Source organism: Corylus avellana, chromosome 10 (assembly GCF_965113065.1).
Source record: "Corylus avellana chromosome 10, dhCorAvel1.hap1.2, whole genome shotgun sequence".
Classification (NCBI taxonomy): domain Eukaryota; kingdom Viridiplantae; phylum Streptophyta; class Magnoliopsida; order Fagales; family Betulaceae; genus Corylus; species Corylus avellana.
In genome coordinates this window covers 14,285,552-14,308,593 of record NC_142499.1, presented here as the reverse complement: position 1 = coordinate 14,308,593, position 23,042 = coordinate 14,285,552, and the positions used below count along the sequence as shown (strand labels likewise).

Here is a 23,042-nt window from a genome sequence, read left to right as displayed (position 1 = left end):
CAGATCTGATTTATTTCTTTTATTTTTCTTTTTATTTTTATTTTGTTATTTAATTTTCTTTTTGTTTCAATCATGTTGAGAAACAATACACCTCTGATGGGGAGTATGCATTGACTACAGGAAGTTAAATGCCGTGACAAGCAAATACCATTTTCCTCTACCGTTCATCGATTTGATGATGGAGAGATTGGCTGGCCATGAGTACTACTGTTTCCTTGATGGTTACTCTGTCTACAACCAAATTCCACTGGACCCCGAAGATCAAGAGAAGACTACTTTTCACTTGTCCGTTCGGTACGTTTGCCTATCGCCGTATGCCATTTGGATTGTGCAATGCACCCGCCACTTTTCAGCGGTGCATGATCAGCATCTTTTCATATATGGTTGAACGTCACCTTGAGATCTTCATGGATGACTTTTTAGCCTTTGGTTCATCATTTGGGGAATGTCTACATCATCTCACATTAGTGCTGGTACAGTGTAAGGAGAAGAATTTGGTTCTGAATTGGGAAAAATGCCACTTCATGGTGAAACAAGGAATTGTTTTGAGGGATGTAATTTCCCACAAAGGTATCGAGGTTGATAGAGCTAAGGTTGATCTGATCTCTAACCTTCCGCCCCCACGGACAATTAAGGAGATTCGGTCATTTCTGGGACATGCGGGGTTCTATAAAAGATTCATCAAGGACTTTAGCAAGATAGCAAGACCTCTATGTAATCTACTAGCCAAAGATGTTCCTTTTGATTTCAATGACAAGTGCCAAACAGCCTTTGAGATTCTGAAGAAGACCTGAACTTCTACACCAATCATTTAGCCACCTAATTGGGCGGTTCCGTTCGAGATAATGTGTGATGCCTCCGATTATGTTGTGAGAGCCGTTTTGGGTCAGCGAGTAGAGAAGATTCTGCATGTCATATACTATGCCAGCAAGACTCTGAATGATGCACAACTCAACTACTCCACCACTGAAAAAGAGTTGTTGGCTGTAGTGTTTGCTCCGGATAAGTTTAGATCTTACTTGCTAGGGTCTAAAGTCTTAGTCTACTTGGATCATGCTGTGCTAAAATATCTTTTGTCAAAGAAAGATGCTAAATCTTGTCTCATCCAGTGGACTCTGTTGCTACAAGAGTTTGATATTGAAATTCGGGACAAGAAGGGTTCCGAGAATGTGGTAGCTGACCATCCATCCATGCTGGTTGTGGACTTCAATGAAAATGCTGTGCCGATTGCTGAGACATTCCCTGATGAACAACTTATGTACATTTCTCAAAATACTGCACCATGGTTCGAAGACATAGTGAACTACCTTGTCACTGCCCAGATGCCATCATAATGGACCAAGCAAGACAGATCAAAACTGTTGGCTCGGGCAAAGTACTTCATTTAGGATGATCCTTACCTGTTCAAATACTGTCCAGATCAGATTATAAGGAGATGCATTCTTGAAAATGACCAACAAAATGTCCTATCTTTTTGCCATGATCATGCATGTGGAGGCCACTTCAGTTCTAAAAAGACTACGGCGAAGATTCTTCAAAGTGGATTCTATTGGCCCTCAATTTTTCGTGATGCCCATGCCTACTATTCAGCTTGTGATAGATGCCAGAAGTTGGGGAGCATTGGAAGAAGGAATATGATGCCACTGAACCCGATCCTTATTGCGGAGTTGTTTGATGTTTGGGGCATCGATTTCATGGGGCCCTTCCCTAATTCTTATGGGTATCTTTTCATCCTTTTGGTGGTGGATTATGCTTCCAAGTGGGTGGAGGTCATTGCTTACAAGACTAATGGTCATAGAGTCGTGTTTCAATTTTTGAAGGAAAATGTGTTCGCACATTTTGGGACACCACGTGCCATCATCAATGATGGGGGGAAGCATTTCTGCAACCGATATTTGAGCAACTCATGAAGAAGTATGGTATTACTCATAAAGTTGCAACTCCCTACCATCCTCAGACAAGTGGGCAAGTTGAGATATCCAACAGAGAAATCAAGAGGATATTAGAAAAGAAGGTGAACCCGACAAGGAAGGACTGGTCTCTTCGACTCAATGACGCTCAGTGGGCATACCGGACTGCATTCAAGACTCCAATTGGCATGTCTCCCTACTGACTCGTGTATGGCAAGGCTTGTCACCTCCCTGTGGAACTGGAGCACCAAGCTTATTGGGCTATAAAGCAGCTAAATTTCAACCTCACCAAGGCTGGTGAGCAAAGGAAGCTACAGCTAAATGAATTAGAAGAATTGAGGAATGATGCCTACAACTGTGCCAAGCTATACAAAGATTAGATGAAGAAGACCCATGTCCAAAACAATTTGAGAAGATTGTTTGAAGTTGGTCAGAAAGTCCTCCTTTACAACTCAAGTCTGCATCTGTTTCCAGGAAAGCTCAAATCCCGATGGACTGGACCATTCATAGTGCGTGCAGTTTCTACTCATAAAGCCATCAAAATCGAGGATCCAAAGAATGGAAGTACTCTCAAGGTCAATGGTCAGCAGTTGAAGCCGTTCTTGGAACTGGAAATTTCGGAGAGTGAGGAATTGCCTTCGGAAGATCCTATGTCGTCTACTGAATCATCAGCGGTGAAAAGTCCAGCTGAAGACTGTAAACTTAGCGCTTGTTAAGTGCTAAAATATTCATATTTTTAGCCATTAACTTGCATGTTTTAATCCTTTGGTTTTAGTTAATTAGGTCATTTTAATTCATTTTTGTGTTGTCCACACTTTTGTAGGCTTTTGGAAGACAATGAAGTAAATCTGGAAGATTTGGACTTAAAGAGAGAAGATCGGAAAAATGGGAGCCCCTAACACTGCGATCGATCACAAGTTCCCTGCGATTGAGCGCAGTACCAGAGAAGACAGTGCGAAGCAGGCAATCAGCGTTCGAGCGCAGAACAAAAGAGGCTCGATCGCAGACCTGCGATCAAGCGCACACGGGTTGCGATCGATCGCACCCGTGCGCAGGAGACATATCAAGTGGCGGCCAGAGTGTCTTTCTTTCCATATTAGGGTTTTCCAATTCCCAATTGCAATAGGTTTAGAAACCCTATGAAATTCCTAGGTTTACTAGTTTGTCAAGGACTTCTAAAGCCTATAAATAGACCCTTAAGTCTCTAGAATAGAAGAGGCTTTTGCAAGGAGAAGAATTGGAGTTCTTCAAGTTCAAGTCTCGGGTTTATTCTTTTCGTTTCTTTTTTTTTTATTTTATGAAGATGTTTAACATCAACTCTATGCGTTGCTAATTTATTTAGTAGGGCTAGATTGAAGCCCTAGTTGAGTTTTGTTAATTGATGTACAAATTTAAATGTACTCGCAAGCGCACGAGTCGTGTGCAGTAAAGTGTGTGCAAGTCCGAGGTCGAATCCACAGGGAGACGTGTTTGCAAAAATTTGATTTTCTAGTTTAACCCAATTTTATCTTAACCTAGTTCCAATTTTCGTATTTGTGTCATGTAAAAAACATAAACTAAACTAAACAATTTGAAAACAAGTAATGGAAAATTACTAGGGTTATCCGAATCTGCCTCGCCAAATCAAACAACATGTTCTTGTATTTTATGCGTACAATAGACAACCAAAAAGTTTATACATTGTTCAAAAGTCGTAAACACGTACATTAAATCATTCGATAAATCCATCCGTTAAAATAATCACAACGAATATTTAATTGAGCTCAAATCATCCACTGTATCCGTAGATCACAATGGATATTAGTCTCAATCCAATCATTTGATGTACCCCCAGAAGAAACACAACGAATATAAAAATTAGCATGAATAAAAGAACAACATTCAATCAAATGAAATTAATCAAACAATTGAAATGATTTTGAACAATAATTTAATTAAAAATCACATTGTATACATAAAACGATAAGAACATGAATGTTTATCAATGACGAGGCTTCATCTACAACCTTAGTTGAAGATTTAACCTCTCATGACAAAAGAAATCATAAAGAAATTAAATTAACTTCATTAAAATCAAATACTTACAAAAGAATTCGAGTTCAAAGTGACAAAATGCCCAGAAAACACAAAAACGACAAAGAACGGCGCCCCTGGCGCGCCTCCGTCCTTTTACAATGGAAAATAATGATATTTTAAAGCTAATTTTAGGGTTTCAGCGTTGCCAAGTTGGCCGAGTGCGCTCGATCACACTCTAGGTGTGCTCGATCGCACTCATGCGACATGTCTTATGCTGCGTAGGGTGCGAGTGCGCTCGATTGCACAAGTTAACTCAAAGATCTACAAATTCATATTTCACAAGAGTAGGCTAATTTTGGATGGAAGTGCGCTCGATCGCACTAAACGTGCGCTCGAGCTCACTTCCATCCAGATTTAGCCTACTCTTGTGAAGTATGAAATTGTAGATCTTTGCATTAGCTTTTCAATGACACCAAGATCGCCTCAATCCGAGCTATACAACTCTAGATATGGTCTTTTTAGTGGGACTCGTCGAGTACGAATTATCGCTCGATCCCAATTTGCTGCCAATACTCCATGAAGTGTCTTACGCCCCAGAATTAATGGAATGAGTTGCAAATATCACCTTAAAGCCGCATTTCTCTCTTAACAAGCTGCAAATCACTAAAACACCAAAACTAACCAAAAACATCAGAAATTAACACAGCTAAGAGCTTAACTAACATAAGTTAAGGGGCGAAAATATACAATATTTGGCACGCATCAAATACACCCAAACTTACATTTTGCTAGTCCCTTAACAAAACAAAATGAAAACAAGAAACATAAGTCCACTGTCGTGGGAGAGACGATTGCATTTATCATATGCAACAAACCTTTTAAACTCCTAGGCATCCCTAGTGGACGAGTGAAGTCTCGTGAGGGTTTAACAGAGAAATGATACCCACAAACATTTTTAGCACTATGTCATTGACAAACACAATTTCCACCTAAACACATGGTTCTCACATCATGAGCAGGTTTAACAAAGTGAACACCACAATCAAATCATCAAGTCAACCACAAATCATTCAACTCAAAGGTGGAAATTTGAGATAACACAAGCTTCAATAGGTGCAAAGTGAGACTAACACAAAGTTAAGAGGCTTCAATTTTTCTCAAAGTTTGGTGTACCTCAAAATTCATAGGAATTCACACAGATGAAAACACTAAAGGCTTAGATCAAGACATGCATTATATATATATATATATATATATATATATATATATATATATATATATATATATATATATATATATATATTATTTTTATTTTATTTTTTTGTGTAGGCTGTGCAATGTTCCGCTCCCTTAAGCTTTCTAATTGACCTATGTAACGAGTGTTGTGCCAGTGACTCCCAAACCAGATGGTTTTAGGGCACTAGATGTAAAACATCCCTAAGGCTTAATTACTCAACTCAAAAAGGCTATGAAGCCAAACTAGACATACAATCAACCAAATTGAATTTCTCATCTTTTTACGCGAACACCCAATGCTTAGTGAGGCATGAGGTCCGGTTACTCAATGAAAAACTCAAACTGATGACACACACACACACACACACACACACACACACACACACACACATATATATATATATATATATATATATATATATATTTTTTTTTTTCTATCCTCAAGCCAAGGTTCATCAACACTTCATCCTACAAATCGCGAGGCACACCCTAATCAATCCAAATCTCATACCTCACAGACTTTATGCTAGTGTGCTTGTGATAATCAACTCAGACATGTGAAGTCTCTTTAATCCACCAAATGAGTCAAAGGACTCAGATTTCTAATGATATGCAGTGTTTAAAAAGTTAAACACGTTAATGACATGCAAACCACAGTTATGATGTAACTCATGCCCAATCAACAACATAGCACAATATATATATATTCCTTTTAACAAAAAAAAAAAAAAAAAAAAAAAGAGATAAAAACAAACAAAAGGACAATGTGTTTTTTCACACCCCCAAACTTAAATGACATATTGTCCCCAATGTGGCAAGAGATAAAATACCGTGGGATGAGGAAACTCGAGTGTGCAAAGGCCAAAGCATCCCCCCAAACATGAACACCAAAACACCTTTTCAAAATCTAACAGCAATATTTCCTCATAGAAACAAATATCAAAAGATTAATTGTTGATAGAAACAAAAAGAAAATGAAACAAAATAAAATAAAAAATAAGAAAGAAGGAAAATGTGCAGAAATTAAAATGGGGAAAAATTTTACAGTGCTTTCCCCGATCATTTGGATGTCCAACCAATCCCTTCCACCATTTCTTCTTAAGAATTTGATATCCCTCTGGAAGGATGTTTCGCCATCTTATGTAGCCAACTTGCTTGCTCTAAAGGATCTTCTTGGGACGATGGTTCCTAGGTTTGCTTGCTTGTTTGCAAAGATCCTTGAGAGTCTTGGCATAAAATGGCTCTTGGGGACATTGAATAAGTGGAGCTTGGGGTTCATGGAGTGTCTCAAGAGGGATTGTGACGAAGGAATGAGCTTCAGTACTCACTTCCTTGTCATTGGACATACTTGGAGTTGGTAGGAGATCAATTTGCTCAACTTGCTCCTTTTTTCCTTTCTGCTCATGGTTACCCACAATGAAAGGCTCAGTTGCTAATGAGGGTGAGTTAGGGAATGATATCTCAGTGGTTTCCCTATTCTTAGTTCGCATCTTAGGAGTTGAGCCCAATAAAGCATCAGCTTGCTTAAATATGTTGTCAAGGTATGGTCACATCCAAATTGAGCAAAGCACTTTCCCAATGGGTCCTCTAGACTTGGCTCATCAACAGTCTCCTCAACAATTTTCTCTCTCCTAATCGGGGTGGTGGCTTGGACATGCTCATGATAAGGACTGCTGGAATCATCCTCATCAATCATGTGGTGCCTTTCAGCCATCAACTGACTTTGAAGCTCTTCTTCCTTTATTCTGGTAAGTTCAGCAACTAAATGACCAAGTTGTCCTTCCAAATTTTCAATTGCTTAAGTGTTGGCCATGGCTGCATTCTTCACTTCATTTATGGTTTGGGAGTTGACCATGGTGGCATTTTTAAGCTCTTGCAAGGTTTGGCCATTAGACTGTATGAACGCTTTGAGGGTGTTTTCCAATGATAAATCTTGTAGAGGATAATTGCAGGGTGAAGGGGAAGAGGATTGGTTGTCGAATTGCGGATATTTAGGATGGTGCAGTTCATCAAATTGAGGAGCATAATTTCCCGTAACATTAGCTTGCCATGAGAAATTAGAATGGTTGCTCCAGTCTGGGGTGTAGCAATTGAAATTTGATTCAGACCTCGGACTGGAGAAGTTGGTGTTCATCTGCTCATATGAAACATTGAAAAATTGTCCACATGATGGACAATTACCTGAACTATGATAAGGGTTAGAGCAGTATAAACATGGTCCATGTGGGTGCAAATGGTGAGGATAGTTGGTAGGAGTGGGTGTCCTACAACTAGGGGTGACATTAAAATTACCTAAAGGAAAATTCATGCGTATCATCACTTTTTAAACAAAACACATTTCCACATGAAACATTAACCAAATTTTTTTTTGTTTTTGTAGGTTTTTTTTTTTTTTTTTTGAAAATAAAATAAACAAAAATACCAAAAATTAAAAACAAAAACTCACAAAATGGACCAAACATAAGTTTGGCAAAATTCAAGGTGTTGGCTCGTTTTGGTGCAGTTTACGGAGGTGCGCTTGAGCGCAAGTGTGAGCTGATTCGGCAAGTGTGCTGCTGCTGCGCAACTGTGCTGCTGCTGCGCTTGAGCGTAAGCGAATTGCGCTCGAGCGTATGTTTGCTGTGCGCTTGAGCGCAACTGGGGAGAATCGAGCGCAGGGGCACTTCGTTTGCTGCCTTGTGCTCGAGTGCGCTTGAGCGCGAGTGGGGTGCGATCGAGCGCACTAGCATGGAGTAGATTCTGCAGAACTACAGAAAAAAATGGAAACAGAAGCCAAACTCTTTTTTTAAAAAAAAAAAAAAAAAATTTATTTATGGTTAGATGAAACAAAACAGAAACAGATAAAAATAAAAATAAACAAAAATTGCAAAAAGAAAATGAAACAAAAATCTACCTAAACTAGTAGAAAAATAAAATCAATTTAAACAAAAATCAATTTTCACAAAAACAAACATCTCCCTAGCAACGACGCCAAAATTTGATGTACAAATTTAATTGTACTCGGAAGCGTACGAGTCGTGTGCAGTAAAGTGTGTGCAAGTGCGAGGTCGAATCCACAGGGAGACGTGTTTGCAAAATTTTGATTTTCTAGTTTAACCCAATTTTATCATAACCTAGTTCCAATTTTCGTATTTGTGTCATGCAAAAAACATAAGCTAAACTAAACAATTTGAAAACAAGTAATGGAAAATTACTAAGGTTATCCGAATCCACCTCGCCAAATCAAACAACATGTTCTTGCATTTTATGCATACAATAGACAACCAAAAAGTTTATACATTGTTCAAAAGTCGTAAACACACACATTAAATCATTCGATGAATCCATCCATTAAAAGAATCACAACGAATATTTAATTGAGCTCAAATCATCCACTGTATCCGTAGATCACAATGGATATTAGTCTCAATCCAATCATTTAATGTACCCCCAGACGAAACACAACGAATATAAAATTTAGCATGAATAAAAGAACAACATTCAATCAAATGAAATTAATCAAACAATTGAATTGACTTTGAACAACAATTTAATTAAAAAGCACATTGTATACATAAAACGACAAGAACATGAATGTTTATCAAAGACGAGGCTTCATCTTCAACCTTATTTGAAGATTTAGCCTCTCATGACAAAAGAAATCATAAAGAAACTAAATTAACTTCATTAAAATCAAATACTTACAAAAGAATTCGAGTTCAAAGTGACAAAATGCCCAGAAAACATAAAAAGAACAAAGAACGGCGCCCCTGGCGCACCTCCGTCCTTTTACAATGGAAAATAATGATATTTATAAGCTAATTTTAGGGTTTCAGTGCTACCAGGTCGGCCGAGTGCGCTCGATCGCACTCGTGCAACATGTCTTTTGCTGCGTAAGGTGCGAGTGCGCTTGATCGCACTAAACGTGCGCTCAAGCGCACTTCCATCCAGAATTAGCCTACTCTTGTGAAATATGAATTTGTATATCTTTGAGTTAGCTTTCCAATGACACTAAGATCACCTCAATCCGAGTTATAGAAATCTAGATATGACATTTTTAATGGGACTCATCGAGTGCGAATCATCGCTCGATCCCAATTTGCTGCCAATGCTTCATGAAGTGTCTTAAGCCCCAGAACTAATGGAATGAGTTGCAAATATCACCTTAAAGCCGCATTTCTCTCTTAACAACCTGCAAATCACTAAAACACCAAAACTAATCAAAAACATTAAAAATTAACACAGCTAAGAGCTTAACTAACAAATGTTAAGGGGCCCAAATATACAATATTTGGCACTTATCATTAATATTCAATATTGGGGCCTTTGTGATGATCTTGTTATGATGTCTAACTTGATTAATACCTAGTTTCATGAATTCGTCATATGTGTGTGCCTGATCAACATGTGCATGTGGTGTGGACTAGTTAGTTAAATCAATTTGGATGACCGAGTCCTGGGTTTAACATAAGTAACAAAAGATATCCACACTGGATTCTTGGGTTAATCAACATGGGGAACCGGGAGTAGACACCCATGCCCTAGGCCTCATGTGTTTGTCGATTTTCACAGTTTTATGTTTTCTTAAAGAACAACTTAGTAGACACCCATGCCTAATTCGTTGCTTATGAAAATCAATAGCTTAAGGAGTAGACACCAATGCCCTTAGGTTGACAAACATTATATATCCATAACATGATCAAAACATTGACATATTGATATATTAGCTAAATATAATTAGTGGTGGATATCAAAGCCCTACCTTTTTATCATTATCAATTTAAATTCAATCTCTTGCTTTATTTTACTTTGGGAATTGATTTTAAAAAAAGATTCAGCAGTCCTCGTGGGAATGACCCCGTATTTGCACATTATACTACTATGTTGACCTTGTGCACTTACGGGTAAAACATCTAGTTATTTGCCTATTAATTTAGGTGAGTAATTGTGGAACAACAATTTTTTGGCGCTGTTGCCAGGGATTGTTTGATTTTGTTTGGAATCATTTTCCTTAGTTTATTTTTGTTTTAAATTTTTCTGTTTTTTTAGTTTTTTTCTATAGTCCTATTTTGCCTCTGGAGGTGCGCTCGAGCGCCCAACCAGGGTGATCGAGCGCACCAATGCGATTGAGCACACCTCACGGTACGATCGATCGCACATCCAGAGAGCAACACAGTACTGCGATAATTATAGATCTGATTATTTGTTTCTTTTATTTCATGCAGGGTCAGTTGAGTCTGCATCTTCGTAAGTTTTATTTTCAATCTTGTTTTTATTCTCCCTTTTTAATTTTAACTTTTTGTTATTTTATTTTTTTAATTTTTAACATGTGGGGAGGCGTTCCAACACCCCATGGACCATGTTCATTATGCCATGACCCTTATCACCATGTTAGAGAATGTCTTATAATGAGACAAATTTCTAACAAAATTAATGGGCATAAGAATACATCATTCTCTAGATCAGGGAAAGATAACTATTTTGATTCCTGTAACCCAACATGGAGCCAATAGTCCAATCTTTCATGGCAAGCTCAAGCTCCTAGAAATCATTCATATTCCTATCATTCGGATCCACCATTACAAGATCAGCTGGCTGTCGTGTAGAAGGCATTCCTTATGCTTGCAAATGCCATGACTACTCAGAACATCTCTTCCAATCAGCCAACCACCCAATTCGAGGTATGTGCCATATGTTCTCAAGTAGGTTATACTACTGAAACTTGCCCTTTATATTCATTTGCAGATCAGGAGCAAGCGCACTATGTGGGACAAAACAACTACCCCTACAAGAACAATCCATACTCCAATACCTACAAGCCAGGGTGGCAAAACCACCTTGAATTCCCATGGAGTAACAATCAAGGACAACAAAAGGATCCCCAACAAGCAAGGCAGCCAACTCAATAGTCAAAATTGAACCAACTGGAGAATATGATACACACCCTGGTGACTTCTCAACAGCAATTCATGACTTCACAACAGCAATTCACGGCTGATCAAAAACAATTCAATACAAAGACTGATCAAGCCATTCAAAGATTGGAAGTGCAAATGGGGCAGATGGAAAAGAAGCTAAGTGAAAGAATGCAGGAAGAATTTCCAGCCCAAACAATACCCAATCTAGAGGATCACCAACAGATGAAAGCAGTCACAGTTCTCAGAATTGGCAAGGTCATTGGAACTGAAGAGCCACCTCAAGCATCTCCAGATGAAGTCTCAACTTCCAAGGTAAGTAAAATGGAGAAGGTGAATACACCACCCTTCCCTCAAAGGTTAGTCAAACCACAGAAAGAAAAGCAACTTATGGATATCTTTGAGACCTTGAGGAAAGTAGAAATCAACATTCCTTTATTAGATGCAATTAAATAGATTCCTTCATATGCTAAATTTTTAAAGGATTATTGCACTAACAAAAGGAAGTTTCATGAGTATGAGACAGTGGCCTTAACAAAAGAGGTAAGTGCAGTCTTATTAAGAAAATTACCACCAAAGCTAACAAACCCAGGCAGTTTTACCATTCTTTGCAGGATAGGAGACCATTCTTTTGAAAAGGCACTGTTGGATCTAGGAGCAGGGGTTAATTTGCTACCTTACACTATATATGAAAAGCTAGGATTGGGGGAGCTTCAACCAACCTCTATCACCTTGCAATTAGCAGACAGAAGCATTAAAAGACCAATAGGTATACTTGAAGATGTCTTGGTAAAGGTAGGTACATTTATTGTACCTGTTGATTTCATTGTGTTGGAGTGGAAGAATCCCCTATGCCATCACCTTTACCTATTATCTTAAGAAGACCCCTTATGAGAACTGCTGATACTACAATAGGTGTGAAAAGGGGTATTATAAGCATGAAGGTAAATGGTAAGACAATAGAGTTCAAAATATTCGATGCATTGAAATTACCTCAAGAAGATTTGGAATGTTTAGATGTTTGTATGATCCAAGGTGTTAGTGAGACAGTTTTGCAGGACCAACATAAAGATCCATTGGAGGCCACCCTCACCAATAGTTTCACAAGGCAGGACATTGAGCCAGAACCTGAAGATGTTATTGAAGACATCATTGAAACCGTGTACCTCCTTGAGGTCTCTCCAAAATATTTGAGTAAGTACACTCCTCCCTTTGAGATTCTTGAGCCTACTAATATTTCACTTGTTCCTTCTATTGTCCAGGCACCAAAATTGGAATTGAAGCAATTGCTAGACCACCTAACATATGCCTACTTAGGAGAAAACAAGACATTACCAGTCGTACTTGCTGCAAATCTGAGTTGTGAGGAAGAAGAAAAGCTGTTGAGAGTTCTCAGAGAACATAAAACTACTTTGGGATGGACCATTGCTGACATCAAGGGAATAAGTCCTGCCAAATGTATGCATCAAATCTTCCTTGAAGAGGAAGCAAAGCCAACCAAGGATGTACAGAGAAGACTCAACCCGCACATGAAGGAGGGAGTCAAGGCAGAGGTGTTGAAATTATTAGATGTAGGCATTATTTACCCCATCTCAGACAGTAAATGGGTGAGTCCAGTCCATGTAGTTCCAAAGAAGAATGAGATCACAGTAGTGAAGAATGAAGATGATGAGCTGATGCCTACAAGAGTAACCACTGGTTCGAGGGTATGCATTGATTACAGAAAGCTGAACAAGGTGACAAGAAAAGACCATTTCCCCCTACCCTTCATTGATCAAATGCTAGAAAGGTTAGCTTGCCATAGCTACTACTGCTTCTTGGACAGGTATAGTGGCTATAAGCAGATTGCAATAGCACTAGAGGATTAGGAGAAGACCACCTTCACATGTCCTTTTGGGACATTCGCCTACAAAAGAATGCCATTTGGATTATGCAATGCCCCAACCACATTCCAAAGATGAATGATGAGCATTTTTTCAGATATGGTGGAGAAATCCATTGAGGTATTTATGGATGACTTTAGTGTCTTTGGGTCTAGTTTTGAAGAATGCCTCAACCATCTGAAGAGTGTTCTCAAGAGATGTGAAGAGTGTAACCTAGTGCTCAATTGGGAAAAATGTCACTTCATGGTTCAACAAGGCATTGTATTGGGTCACTCTATTTCAAGCAAGGGCATTGAGGTAGATAAGGCTAAGATTGACATCATCTCCAAACTTCCTCCGCCTCTGACAGTGAAAGGGGTGAGGAGTTTTCTTGGACATGCCAGGTTCTATAGAAGGTTCATCAAGGATTTCTCCAAGATCTCTAGACCCCTCTGTGCATTGCTGGGGAAGGAGGCCAAGTTTGAATAGACTAAAGAATGCATGATTGCCTTCAACACACTGAAAAAGCTGCTCATATCTGCACCAATAATGAGGGCACCTGATTGGAGTCTACCATTTGAGCTCATGTGTGATGCCAGTGACTTTGCCTTGGGAGCTGTCTTGGTTCAAAGAATCAATAAGATACCTCATGCAATATATTATGCTTCTAGGACATTGAATGATGCTCAGCTAAATTATTCTACCACTGAGAAAGAATTATTAGCTGTCATATTTGCTTTGGAGAAGTTTAGATCATACCTACATGGCTCTAAGGTCATTGTTTTCACCGATCATGCTGCTTTGAGATATTTGTTTGCTAAGAAGGATGCAAAGCCAAGATTGATCAGATGGGTATTATTACTGCAAGAGTTTGATCTTGAGATCAGAGATAAGAAATGCAGTGAGAATGTGATTGCAGATCACCTATCCAGACTACTTCATGAGGAAGAAGGAGATGAGCTCCCATTGAATGAAAAGTTTCCAGATGAGCAGTTATTTGCAGTTGAGGTCCAACTTCCATGGTATGCAGACATTGTGAATTATATAACTGCCAAGGTTTTTCCCCCAGGAATGTCTAGTCAAGAAAGGAAGAGGTTGATATCTATATCTAGACAATACCATTGGGATGACCCCTATCTGTTCAAATTCTGCCATGATCAAATCATCAGAAGGTGTGTCTCAGAAGAAAAGCATTGGAGCATTCTGCAGCATTGTCATTAGTTTGCTTGTGGTGGACACTTTGGGGCCAAGAGAACAACACTTAAGGTATTACAATCTGGTTTTTATTGGCCGAATGTGTTTAAAGATGCTTTCTTGTTTTGCAGCTCTTGTGACAGATGCCAAAGGACAGGTAACATCTCATCCAGAAACCAAATGCCACTGCAAAATATTCAAGTTGTAGAGCTCTTCGATGTCTGGGGTATTGACTTCATGGGACCATTTCCTAACTCATTCGGTTATCTATATATTCTTGTGGCTGTGGATTATGTGTCTAAATGGGTCGAGGCTGTCCCCTCAAGGACTAATAATCATAAAGTGGTTGTGAAGTTTTTGCAGGAAAACATCTTTGCTAGATTTGGGACACCTAGGGCAATCATTAGTGATGGAGGGAGCCACTTCAACAACTATGCCTTTGCCTTTGTGATAAAGAAGTATGGCATCACTCATAAGGTTGGCACTCCATACCATCCTCAAACCAGTGGCCAAGTTAAGATCAGCAACAGAGAGATCAAAGGTATCCTTGAAAAGATAATGAACCCCAATAGGAAGGATTGGTCACTACGCTTGAATGATGCACTATGGGCTTATAGGACTGTTGTGCAAAATATCTACCTAAATTAATAGGTAAATAATTGTACGTTTTACCTGCAAGTGCACAAGGTTAACATAGTAGTATATGGTGCAAGTACAGGATCATTCGCACGAGGATTGCTGAATTTTTGTTTAAAAATAAATTCCTTAAGTAAAACAAAGATTGATTGTCTAAGTGATGATAATAAAAGGTAGGGCTTTGATATCCACCACTAATTATATGTAGCTAATATAACAATATGCCAATGCTTTGATCATGTTATGCATATCTAATGTTTGTCAACCTAAGGGCATGGTGTATACTCCTAAGGCTATAGATTTTCCTAAGCAGCGAGTTAGGCATGGCATATACTCTAACTCTTTTATTTTCTAAAGGATTTGGCATGATGTATACTAAGTTGTTCCTTAGGAAAGCATATGTTCTATGGAAATCGACAAACACACGAGGCCTAGGGCATGACATATACTCCATCGCAGTGTGGATTCTTTTGTTACTTATGTAAAACCCAGGACTCGGCCATCCAAATTGATTTAACTAACTAGTCCATACCACATGCATATCTTGATCAGGCACACACATGTGAAGAATTCATGTAAGTAGGCATTAATCAAGTTAAATAGCACAACAAGATCATCACAAGGGCGCCAATATTGAAATATTAACTAAACATAACTAGGACTTCAATCTAGCCCTACTAATTAAATTAGATACACATAAAATTGATGTTAAACATCTTTATAAGGAAAAGAAAAGAAAGAAAAAGAATAAACCCGAGACTTGAACTTGAAGAGCTCCTCTTCTTCTCCTTACAAAGCCTATCTATTCTAGAGGTTTAAGGGTCTATTTATAGGCTTTAGAAGTCCTTGACAAAGTAGTAAACCTTGGGATTTCGTAGGGTTTCAAAACCTATTACAATTGGGAGTTGGAAAACCCTAATATGGAAAGAATGACAATTTGGCCGCTACTTGATATGTCTCCTGCGCACGGGTGCGATCGATCGCAACCCGTGTGTGCTCAATCGCAGGTCTGTGATCGATCCTCTTCTGGCATGCGCTCGATCGCCCCTGGCTTGAATTGTGCTTTGTCTTCTCGGGTATTGCGCTTGATCGCAGGTACCCTGTGATCGATCGCAGTGTCAGAGAGCTCCCAATTTTCCATCTTCTCTCTTTTGGGCTCAAATCATCTAGATTTACTTCATTTTCTTCTAAAAGCCTACAAAAGTATGAAAAACACAAAAAGGAATTAATATGACCTAATTAACCAAAACCAAAGGATTAAAACATGCAAGTTAAGGGCTGAAAATATGAATATTTTAGCGCTTATCAAGGACTGCTTACAAGACACCTATTGGTATGTCTCCATATCGTTTGATTTTTGGGAAGGCATGTCATCTACCAGTGGAATTCGAACACAAAGCGTACTGGGCCATCAAGAAGTTTAACTTCGATATGAAGCAAGCTGGTGACAAAAGGACAACTAAATGAACTGGAGGAACTGAGGCGTGATACATATGAAAATGCCAAGCTCTACAAAGACAGAACCAAAGCATACCATGACAAGCAACTGGTCAGGAAGGAGTTTCAAGTAGGACAAAAGGTTTTGATCTATAACTCAAGATTGAAACTCTTCCCTGGAAAGCTTAAGTCAAGATGGTCTGGGCCTTGCATTGTTACACAAGTATTCCCTCATGGAGCTTTGGAGGTTCACAACCCTTAGACCGACCAGTCATTCAAAGTCAATGGACACAGAGTCAAGCCATACATTGAAACAAACTTTGCCCCCAGAGATCAAGATTTGGCACTTTAGTCTGTCAAATATATAGCACCACCTTCTAGAGCATCTACTTCTGAGCAGCACTGAGCAGGGACTGATGTACAAATTTAATTGTACTCGCAAGCGCACGAGTCGTGTGCAATATAGCGTGTGTGCAAGTGCGAGGTCGATCCACAGGGAATTGTGTTGTGAAAACTAATTCTTATCTAAACTAATCCTATTTTAACCTAGTTCTGAATTTCATGATTTTTGTCGTGCTAAAACAAAACATAAACTAAAGAAAATGATTAAATAAAATGGTAAAGAACACTAAGGTTTCAGAATCCACTTCGCTAAATCTTAACTTTATATTCTCGTATTTGTTCATACAATCGACAAACTATTGTGCTCAAACTGTTGTTCGATGTTTTACAAATATCAAGTTTAAATCATTCAATGAATCCACCCATTTTACAAATCACAACAATTATCCAAATTGAAATTAAATCATCCTATGTATCTGTTTGGTTAACGAATCACAACGGATATCCGATTTCAATCGAATGAATTGATGTATCCGAAGGATGAAACATATTAAATATCCAACTTCAACAATGACAGTTCATCACATTCAATTAAAAGATATAAATCAACCAATTGAATGAAAATCTACAACATTCTTATTCGAAGTCAAAATTGTATAAACAAAATACGCGAATACATGAGTTTCTTAATGACGAAGCTTCATCTTCAACCTTAGTAGAAAGATTTAGCCTCTCATGATAACAATAACAACCAAAAATTGAATTGTCATCATCGAAAGAATAAAACTTACAATGGAAAACAAAGCAAAAGCTTCCCCACGACAATACGTCGTAATTCAGCTTAAAACGGCCTCCCCCAATTGTGAGGCTTAGAGGTCTATTTATATGGCTTAGGAGAGCCCTAGAAGCCCTAGTAATCCTAGGAATTTCGGAGATTTAAGTCCAAGCCCAATTAGGATAAAGAAAACCTAAGCCCAAATCGGAATAGGATTCGCCCAGAATTGCGGTCCTATCTTGTGGCGTGATTTTGGCCTTGCGGCGCTTCGAATTGGGAAAATGCTATTTCACAATGAATTGTAGTAGTTTGAGTTCTTTCCAATGCCGCTTGAATCACCTCAATCGGATATCTGAGATGAAATTTATGGTCAAAATACCGAGACGTATTCAGAATCCAATTTTGCATCCAATCCGATTTGACTTCAAATTGAGAAATTCCGAATTAATCCTTTCCTTTATTTGATTAAACTTTAACCATGATTGGTTAAACTTAACCATATCCTCTAGGTCTTCCCAATTTGTCCCTTTAAGCTTGGAATTTTTCCAGAAACGCTTTCTTTTCTTCCAAAAGCCTATAAAACAAAGAAAATACAAAAAGGCAGTAAAATGGCCTAATTAACCAAAACCAAAGGATTAAAACATGCAAGTTAAGGGCTGAAAATATAAATATTTTAGCACTTATCAGGGACCACCGTCTGGCTGAAGACGTAAAACTTAGTGCTCATGGGAGGCACCCCATAGTTTATCCTTTTATCATGTTTAGTGTGTTTTAAGTTCAATTTTTTAGTTTTGTTTCTTTTTACTTGTTTGTGTGTTTTTTTATTTTGCAGGGACAAGTGTGCTTCACTTCAAGTTTGGGGGTGTGCTATGAGCCATGCTTCCCAAGATCATGTCGACCATCTCCTTGGTACACTCTTTCCTTTATTTAGACACATTGGGGACAATGTGTCATTTAAGTTTGGGGGTATGGGCACACATGTTGTTTACACACACTTTGTCCCAATTTCATGTTATTTGTTTGTTTTGTGTGAAAAAGAAAAAAAAAAAAAAAAAAATTATGCATGTTCATGTTTGCCCTAAAATTTTAAGTTGATCTAAAAAAATTTTGGTTTCAATTCATTAGTGAGCTTAAAATTTTAAACACATGATCTGATGAGTGAATCTGTTAGTTTGATTACTTGTTAAGGACAGTTGAAAAATCACATATTTTATCTGATCACACAAGCACATTAGCACATAATCTATGAGGTATGACATGAGGTCTGATATGCGTGTTTCTGCATCTTGGATGAAATTGGATGACTTATTAGATGACACTATGGCATATATAGTGATGAAAAAAGAAAAAGAGATATGAAATAAATGATCATTGATGGCTTTTCACTGAGTAACTAGACCTCTTGCCTCAAAGCATTGAGTGTTCACGTTAAAAGGTGAAAAATTTTGATTTGATCAATGTCATGGTTAGTTGGTTTTGTAGCCTTTTTGACTCGAGTTAATAGGTCCTTAGGGGTGTCTCTACACCTAATGCCCTAAAACCACCTGGTTTGGGAGTCATTGACTTAACACTCGCTACAAGAGTCAATTAGAAAGCTTAAGGGAACCACCATTGCACAACCTGACCACAAAAAAAAAAAAAAAAAAAAAAAAAAAAAAAAAAGAGAAAAAGAAATATGCCATTGTGTCATTCTAATTGGGATTTCAGTGAATTTTGAGATATGGAGACATTACACATTGGAAAGATTTGGAAGCCTCATAATTTTGTGCTAATTCACTTTACACTGTTTTCAAAATTGTGATGTTTTAGCATGTCCTTTGTAAGTAATTGCACTTTGAGATTCCAATTCATTGTGAAGGTGGAGTTCATCTTTTTAAGCTTTCTAATGAAAGAAAATCATGATCTTGAAGTGATGCTTTAATTTTGAGATAACATGAACTCTGCATAATGTTTGTGCGTAGCATTTCTTAAAAACTCTCACGAGACTTCACTCGTCCTCTAGGGAATTCTTGGAGGTTTAAAAGGCTTGTTGCATATGCTAAATGCAATCGTACATCCCACGAAAGATGGATTTATCTTTTTGTTTTCTGTTTTCCCATTTTTGTTTTTAGTTTTGTATTGCAAAGGGACTAGCAATATGTATGTTTGGGGGTGTGTTAAGTGCTAAAATATTCATATTTTCAGCCCATAGCTTGCATGTTTTAATCCTTTGGTTTTAGTTAATTAGGTCATTTTAATTCATTTTTGTGTTTTCCATACTTTTGTAGGCTTTTGGAAGAAAATGAAGTAAATCTAGAAGATTTGGGCTCAAAGAGAGAAGATGGGAAAAATGGGAGCCCCGACACTGCAATCGATCAGAGGTTCCCTGCGATCAAGCCCAGTACCAAAGAAGACACAGCATGAAGCAGACAATCAGCGTTTGAGCGCAGAACAGAAGAGGCTCGATCACAGACCTGCGATCGAGCGCACACCGGTTGTGATCGATCGCACCCGTGCGCAGGAGACATATCAAGTGGCGGCTAGAGTGTCTTTCTTTCCATATTAGGGTTTTCCAACTCCCAATTGCAATAGGTTTTGAAGCCCTACGAAATTCCTAGGTTTACTAGTTTGTCAAGGACTTCTAAAGCCTATAAATAGACCCTTAAGTCTCTAGAATAGAAGAGGCTTTTGCAAGGAGAAGAATTGGAGTTTTTCAAGTTCAAGTCTTGAGTTTATTCTTTTCCTTTCTTTTATTTTATTTTATGAAGATGTTTAACATCAACTCTATGTGTAGCTAATTTATTTAGTAGGGCTAGATTGAAGCCTTTGTTATGTTTTGTTAATATTCAATATTGGCGCCTTTGTGATGATCTTGTTATGATGTTTAACTTGATTAATACCTAGTTTCATGAATTCCTCATATGTGTGTGCTTGATCAACATGTGCATGTGGTATGGACAAGCTAGTTAAATCAATTTGGATGATCGAGTCCTGGGTTTAACATAAGTAACAAAAGATATCCACACCGGATTCTTGGGTTAATCAACATGGGGAACCGGGAGTAGACACCCATGCCCTAGGCCTCACGTGTTTGTTGATTTCTACAGTTTTATGCTTTCTTAAAGAACAACTTAGTAGACACCCATGATAAATCCTTTAAGCAAGAAAATAATTAGAGTATACACCCATGCCTAATTCGTTGCTTAGGGAAATCAATAGCTTAAGGAGTAGACACAAATGCCCTTAGGTTGACAGATATTAGATATTCATAACATGATCAAAAACATTGGCATATTGATATATTAGCTAAATATAATTAGTGGTGGATATCAAAGCCCTACCTTTTTATCATTATCAATTTAAATTCAATTTCTTGCTTTATCTTACTTTGGGAATTGATTTTAAAACAAGATTCAGTAGTCCTCGTGGGAATGACCCCATATTTGCACACTATACTACTATGTTGACCTCGTGCACTTGCGGGTAAAACATCCAGTTATTTGCCTTTTAATTTAGGTGAGTAATTTTGGAACAACAGCGCTTATGGGAGGCAATCCTTTTTCTTTGGTATTTTTAGTAATTTTTTTTGTTGTTGTTGTTTCGTTTATGTTCATTTTTGTTTTATTTTTGTGTTTTTCAGGACGAATGTTGTCATGAGTAAGTTTGGGGGTCGTCTCTTTGCTCACTCTGGTTCCTTATACCTCTTGGTATTGTATTTCTACCTACATTGAGGACAATGTGTGATTCAAGTTTGAGGGTATGAAAAAACATTTCGTCTGTTTATTTTTGAGCTTATTTGTTTTGTTTAATAAAAAAAAAAGAAAAAAAGAATTTTTTTGTTGTTGTTTTGTTTGTGTTACAGTTCTGTCGCAACCACTTTCCACTCGCCCCTGTTAATGCGATTGAGCGCAGCCTTGCTACGATCGAGTGCACTTGTGGCCAAGACAGCAAGTTAAACGCACCTGCGCTCGTCAACTACCGCATCTTCATTCATACACAACGCAAGTGCGATCGAGCGCAACTATAGTACGCTTGAGCGCACTCACAGCAAAGGCGGCAATCGCAGCAGTTCTATAGATTTAAGCCAAAAATTTATTTTTTGTCATTTTTGTGAGTTTTTCAATTTTAGTTTTTATTTTTATTATTGCGTTAGTCGTTTTTCTTATTTTATTTTCTATAAAAAATTAAAAAATTTTAAAAAATGGTTAATGTTTTATGTGGGATATCTGCATGCTAAAAAGTGAGGGGGAAGCATGAATTTTCATTTTAATGATTTTAATGCGTCTCCTAATTATAGGACACCAACTCTTACCAACTATCCTCAAAATTTTTACCCACATGAGCCATGTTCATACTGCTCCCATCCTTATCATCATTATAGTGATTGTCCATCCTGGGGACAAGTTTCTAATTTTCCATATGAGCAAATGAACACCAGTTTCTCCAATCCAGGGTTTGATTCAAATTCCAATTATTACAACCCAGACTAGAGCAACCAATCTAATTTCTCATTGTCAGCTCAGGCTATAGGAAATTATGCTCACCAATTTGATGAATTGCACCATTCAGAATATCTGTAGTTCGATCATCAAGCTCAACCTCCTATTATCAGTCTACCACTCAAGTGCCATAGCCTGCACCACAGTCATCACTGGAAGACATGATGAAAACATTAATAGAAAAAGTCGACCAATCCAACTCGCTCAACTCACAAACGAAACAAGAACTGCATCAATTCAATCAAGAGCTCAAAGATGAATTGCGTCAATTCAATCAAGAGCTCAACGATGAATTGCGTCAATTCAATCAAGAGCTCAAAGATGCCAATACTCATGCTACCGGAGGGATGGAAGAATGGGTTGGTGAGAGTGAGAATGAACATCCATCTAAACATCAACTTGACCCAATGACTCAATATTGGGACAATGAGAGCATGGAGGATAACAATAAGGAAGAAGAGCTTCAAGGTCAGCTGATGGCTCAAGGACACTACATAATTGATGAGGATGAGTCTGGAAATTCTTATCATGAGCATGTCCAAGTCACCTCCAACTTTGAAAGAAAGGAAAGTGCTATAAGAAATTATCTTTCTAAAGATGAGGAAATTGTGGATAACAAAGAAGAGCACGCAGAGCAAGTTGAGCATGCTCAAGTCACCACCACACTTGAGAGTGAGAAAATTGTTGACAACATTGAGGAGGAAGAAAAAGAAGAAGAAGAAGTTGAGCACCCTGAGCAAGTTGAGCACCATGAGAATAGTGAGCCCCCAACAAATCCTGATCTGCCCAGTGACATGGAAGTGAGTACTGAAGCTCATGCCTACATCACTGTCCCTCTTGAGCCACATCAAGCATCCAAAGCTTCATCGCCTAAATGTGTCAAAAAGCCATCTTATGTCAAGATACTCAAGGACTTTTGCACACAAGCACATAAATCTAGGAACCATTTTCCTAAAAAGATCCTTCGAAGCAATCAATTCTATATAAGATGGTGAAATATCATTCCAGAGGGATATGAAGTTTTAAAGAAGAAGAGGTGGAAGGGATTGGTTGGACATCCGCATGATAGGGGGAAGCGCTGTAAAGTTTTCTCCTCCATTTTATTTTCTGCACTTCACTCCACAAATTCTTTCTTTCCTTTTTCATTACATTTTGTTTTTTTGCTTTTTTGTTTTTTTTTTTTTAAATTTGTTTTTGTTTCTAACAGCAATGAATCTTTTGATGTTTGTTTCTATGAAAATATAGCTGTTAGTTTTGATGAC

General features: G+C 38.1%; 1 pseudogene; it reads left to right on the top strand.

Moving 5' to 3' along the window:
- The first annotated feature begins 1,634 nt into the window (after nt 1–1,634).
- Nucleotides 1,635–16,447, top strand: LOC148583383 (uncharacterized; annotated as a pseudogene).
- Nucleotides 16,448–23,042: the final 6,595 nt, after the last annotated feature.